At 37.9% G+C, this 6,163-nt stretch overlaps 1 long non-coding RNA gene across 3 annotated transcripts in view; it reads left to right on the top strand.

Annotated features, from left to right (window-relative positions):
• Positions 1-6,163, top strand: part of LOC144246785 (uncharacterized) — a 40,972-nt gene that overhangs the window by 25,914 nt on the left and 8,895 nt on the right. The window lies entirely within an intron of this gene.

Below are 6,163 nucleotides of genomic sequence, written 5' to 3'. Positions count from 1 at the left end.
AATTAGACATTAGTGGAACACTGTTATTTTTTATACGTTATTTTTATGGGGGTTGTTTTCCCAGGAATCTCCATTTAACAGAGGGATGTTTTATGTGGTGTGTTCTGGTTTTGTGCATGGAGGCAGACGTTTTTATTTTTTAATTTTTCTTCTCAGGAGCAAAGAGTATATATAACAAATATAGTATTTGTACCTGCTCTTTCAGTCACAGCATGTCTGTGACTCAAAAGTAACAGAAATAAAAGCTTTTCATGTACACCATTTCCCACAAAGTACATGAAACATGACTTCTGGGGGGATCTGTTTGGCTGTGCTTTGTAGTTTCATATGTCTGCATTCTGCAGTAAAAAGATCTATAAAAATTCCTTATCATTATTTTAATAGATGAACTTTTCTCATACAAAAGTGTTTAAAAATAGTCTCCAAGTGGCAGCCTACTGTCTCCATGTATCAATTGTATTTTGCAATTAAATAAGAAAATTTGGGGATTTTGTAAAAGTTTTGAAATTTTTTCACCTCCTTGAATTTTTGGCATGAAATAATCTAGAATAGAGTTGGAAAGAAGCCTGAAGGAGTTGAAACCTGAAGACCAAGTGCTTGATCACTATCTGTAGTGATATCTACACTATCTGTCCATCTTCTGGAAGGAGCAACTTCCCAAAGAGGCTCCCTGAGGGATGCATGTGTATGTTTGAAAGAGAGGAATAAGAAACAAAACAAGCAAGCAGGCAGCTACCTTTGCATTTGATGATTTAACAAGAACAAATGTGTGTGCTAAATGTTATACTTCATCAGGACTTCATGTTCAGATGCTACGAGGATGTCTGGAGGAGACAGTTGGAGTTTCCATTCCAGCTTCTGGGGCTGGATTTCTAAACCTTGTCTTTCAAAGCAGAACTGCCATGGAGGAGCTAATGCCCTCATTTAATATAATAATGCTGTGATTAATATATCCTGTCAGTGTGTGGGAAACCTGAATTCAATTTCCTCGTCTGCCTGAGGGATTTGAACTCCAGACCACACAAAGTGACCTGATCAGCAAGCTACGCCATTCTGTGGGTGAAGAAGGCTCTCTTCATTCTCTCTGAGTCACCCAAGCAGCATGCTAAGCCAAGTGTGAAGGAGGCTGGTTGCTCTGCTGGCTGGTAGTTGGTGTTCAGAATGCACAGGGCCTTGAACACAGCTTTTCCCATTTTTGAGCAGTGCCTCTCTCAGGAGCTGGATACCCAAAGCTGCCCTGTGCTTACGGACTGAGAGGCAGCGGGCACCCAGAGCTTGTGTCTGGCTCTGCAGATCCAGCACATGGATGTGCTCCCCTCTCTAATCCCACACAAGTGTGTCAGGTTCTCCCTGCTGTCATTCTGAAAATGTCCAGAAGCTTTGGGGAGCAGGACATCCCAAAAATCCAAAAGGATGAGGCAAACATTGGTTGCAAATTTGGTGTGGGCACAGGAATCCACCCAGAGCATTTTGTAGGGTCAAAGCAAGAACCTCTCTCAGCAGAAGGAAAGGCTGAGATTCTTGATCAGGTTAGTGAGTTTGCAGGGCAATACCATGCTTGGCTGATTGCATTGGGTATGGTTGCTGCTATTCCAACTCACAGTTATAACTGTTACATTTTATTGGCCCCTTAGTTATTTTCATTCCCAGTGCCACTACAGCTCTGAAACCAATTGTGGATGTGTGTAGGTCAAGGGGAAGGAAAATTAAGGGTCATCCTAAGTTTATACAGTGGCGCTTTTTCATTTTCTATAAAACTAACTACATTTGGGCTCCCTGTCGGGTAAGCCTTTTTTCCCTTGTCTGTTATTTTCAAAGAAGAGAGTGCATATGACAGTCTGAGAATAGCACCAGCCTGAACACAGATGGTAGGGATTACACCACACTGAGCCTTGACCTTCAAAAGCTCGCCGTTCCTTTTCAAGGTTTCTCTTCTTTGACAGGTGTACTGGCTTTTGTCAATTACTTTCATTAATGCATTTTTTTCATTATGATCAATTACTTGTGGTTTAGATCGTGTCTCAAAATTACAGCAAAACTGGTTCTGAACTGAAAAGCTGAAATTGTTTTCCATACCTTTCCCCCCTTCTGTTGCCCCAAAGTGCTCTGAAGTTCTCAAAGAATTAAATTATAATGGAGAAATATCACCCAGTTTCTGCTCATTTCCATTAGGCACTCGGTCTGTGAGATTCTGGATGGAGCACTAGGCTAAACCTCACAGATCAGGTTTGCAGGGGACTGTATTTAAAAGATACTATTTTCTGAGATGTTGAAAATTATTTAAACAGTAAATATGGGAACAGAAGTTAAGCACAAACTTTATAAGTGGAAGGAAACTTTTCACAGGCCAGGTGGAGCCATTCCTGTAATGTACCATTCCTGTAATTAGTACCAGAGTGTAAATCTCAAATGGAAATCAGATTTTTCAGGCCAAAGTAATTGAAGTAAATTGTATACACCAGTACAGATGAAACAGGATTTTCTTCCTCAGAGATACTGGCAAGCAGGTCAGAAATCCAAATGCATATTGTCAGCCTCATGCCTTGAACAGCCAGAGCCATGGCAGTCTGCAGAACTGGGCTGCTGATGTAAGAACAGATTCCCTTGGGAGTTTGTTTCCTCTGCTGTTTTGGGGCTAGCTGAAAATGCCATAAATGGTTCTTCTTGGCATCACAGAGTGATGTCTCTGACTGCAAGAAAGATGGGAATCAATGACCAGTCATTGCAAGTGCAAGTTTCTCCCACTGTACAGCAGCTCACCGAAAGTGGGGTCTACATTTATTTCTGATAGGTGTTCAAATTTCCCTGATACCAATCTATTTGCTCCAAACCTGAAGCTGTCTTTTCAGGACATATATAATGAGGAATCAGAGCTCACCCACCAGTTTAGGACATTAAAGCAAAATGAGACTCTCCATCCATCCTCTCAGGTCCCTCCTGAGACCTCCTGGCTCTCTGAGGCTGGAATGAGGGGCAGAAGGGCTGGGCTGGGTTTGACCTGCTCATGAATTTTGCCCTTTATTCACTCAGGAGAGCATCAGAGCTGCAAAAAGTCTGCACATGGTTTGGCCTGGCTGAGAGAACCCAGTGGATGGGCTCTCAAGGGCAAGAGAGATGAAGGGAAGGATTGAAATGTTTTTCTGGCTCAGTGCCCCTGTTCACACAGTGTGAAACTGGAGGGATGATCTAGTCCCAAACCAAACCTTAAAAGGTGCTAACATACAGGACAGCCAGAGGGATAGAAACTCCTCACTGTACACAAGGCAGATAAGCAATTAATGCTCATTACTGTTCTTAAGAGTTAGTGTGTGAATCCTCTGTTTCCTGGACTAAGTAAAAGAAAGTCTAAAACCATAATAAATCTGTCTCAAATTTAGTAATATTTATTCCAACTACAGTATAATCACTAGAATAACATTGTGGTGCTGTAAAGCATGTTGAAATATAGTGTTACATCATCACTGCTATTTGTTACTATAATTTTATCCAATAAATTATGGTGCAATCCATGGCTTGGGATTAAAACGACAGCTTTAATATGGTATTTTTAGTCTGCATAATGCTTGTGGTTCAGGACAATAAGAGTTTTGATCTAAAGTAAATAGGTGATAAAAAAAGCCACATGAGATTGGCTTTCATTTTAAAACTTCATTAAAAAGGGATTTGTCATTATCACTAAATATGAGAGGAAAAAAATCAAAATCTGAAATGCTCCATAAATTTACTCCATTTTTACTATGACTTCTAATTTGAAAGTTACTTAACAAACAAGTGGTACTAATTTCCTGTAAAAAATCTCAATCACATTCAAAATGAGCTATTCACTATGAAAGCCACGAGCTACCTAAAAGCTAAAGACAATTATAGAGTAGGGTTTTTTTTGTTTCAACACTGAAATGAAAATGATTTTCAGATTCCTCGGATTCCAGTAAATGTAACTTAGATCTCTCATGAGTACTCTGCAGTGAATAATGGAGGAAATAAGCCAAATATGTTCAGGATTCTGGGGTTTGTTGGTTGGTTGATTTTTTTGTGGTATTTTTTTTGACAAATAATACGAGAGTAGGAACGTATAATACTTTCCAGAAATTGAGGTGTCTAGAAATAATTTGCTTCTGGAATCTTTCTAAAATTGAAAACAGTACCTACACTGTGTCTTATCTGCAGGTTTAGCAGATGCTTTGGCAGTAACAAGAAGTATTTATGTTAAACAAAAATGTTTTGGAAAAGAGGGGATTACATGAATTTCTTCTATATATATATATCATCCCTCTTAAAAGGTGCTGGAATATTTTGCACATTAAAATTCTGGAAATAATTTCATCACTGAAGTGATGCATCTGAGGCTGCACAAACCCTAATTTGCAGCCTTCCTTTACATGACAGTGACTGGTGAAAAAATCAGCCTTTATTTGTACCAGGTGCTGGAAGACTCAGGAAAACCTGACCAGTGGCTGCTCAGGTCAGAGAATACAGAAAAATGCTCTCATCCACAACATCTCTGAGGAATGGTCTGGGAATAGCAAAGTGGGAGTTCCTGACATGGATTCTGGGTATTTATGGGTTATTGCTCCATTCCTCAGCAAAAGAGCCTCTGTCAAAACACTCCAGCGAGAAATTGCAGTAATACAATGATACAAATGAAAGTAGTTCCTTAATAATAATTTTGGGTATATTTTCACATTTCTTATCAGTGAATTCTCATAAAACCAGTGCTATTATAGGTGATAAACAGTTATCTGAGATAGCTGCTCTTTCTGTCATGGGCTTGTGCTTATGAAATTATGATTATTAATGATATTCTGTAGAACAAAACCCAACAGTACATTAAAACATAAAAAAAACCCCAAAAAAACCTAAAAAACATAAAAAGATCAAAAGCTTTGTCTAAATGATGTTAAATCACTTATCAGAAATATTATCATTGACTGCTGGAAGTGTCCCTAATTTGAAAATGTGTTTCACAAACTGCCCTCCTCCAAAAAAATGAAAAGTTTTCATCAACATATTTTTCCTTTGTGATGTGTACTTTAATTTTATTAAAAACCTGGGACATTTTTCTTTGTTTGTTTGGATTTTTTTCCCAAAGATTTTTTTTCCTATATCACTAGTTAATATCTTATGATTATTTTCTGAAATCACCTTTTTTCCTTGCTGATTTGAACTTAAATCTGGAAAATCCCTTGGGCATTTATTTATTGTCACCATTAGAAATACTGGAAAAAGAGGAAGACAGAACAGACATTAGTGGACTACACCAAATGTTTGCTCATTGATAAGCTTGCTCTTAAATTAAGCTGAAATGTTAGAGATTAATTCCAACAGAAAACTAAAAAAACATGGGAATAAATGTGAATAAATTATGTTGCTCATCAGATCACTTACTGAGATGAGCATAAGTATCTCTGAAAGGTGCATTCCACAAGAATTTGTGGGGGTAAAATTTGCACAAGAGTTTAGAACTACTCTACTTAATTGGAGAGTAATTAATTCAGATCCATAATGGAAGTTTATTGAAAACTTAGGTTCAGGTCATATTTCTAAACCCTCAAAATGAATGTAAATGTACAGATCTTAACATTTGCCTAAACATGCTGTTGCTGAGAGAAATTATCCCAAAACTTGGTGCACACTTTGTTCTTTAGCTCAGTGCTTTGTTCTTTAATTGGAAAATTCTCAAACATATAATATGTCAAATTAAAGTAAAATAATCTGTTATTTTTCATATTAATGACATAATTACACTACACCACTATAAAATTGCTTCCAGTCTAATTATGTCTAGGCAGAGATTGCTGGTAATTAATATAACAAATAATTTTGACTAAAACTAGCAATAATTGCTTTCTTGAAGACTTTCCTAAAACCTTTGAGTAATTTTGTTACTTCTACGTACACTATTGCAACAATTCTTAGCAATTAATTACTTAAAGAAATAGTTAATTAATTGCTCCATGGAAATGCATGTTTGAAACAGAGCAAGAAGAGGGGACACATTTGTTTTTAGTGGTGTTTAGTGGCTCCTTTGGTCAGTGGCTCCCCACTGGTGAGTGAGGCTCAGGGTGCACACACATGCATTGGTGGCTGGGAGCAGGAATGTCATCCAAAGGGAAAGTGGTCCAAGAAATTCCTGTTTCACCTAAAAGATTATCAGTGCTGTGGA

Source organism: Lonchura striata, chromosome 9 (assembly GCF_050655825.1).
Source record: "Lonchura striata isolate lonStrDom1 chromosome 9, ASM5065582v1, whole genome shotgun sequence".
Classification (NCBI taxonomy): Eukaryota; Metazoa; Chordata; class Aves; order Passeriformes; family Estrildidae; genus Lonchura; species Lonchura striata.
The sequence above is the reverse complement of the archived record's forward strand: the minus strand, read 5'-3'. Positions and strand labels throughout refer to the sequence as shown.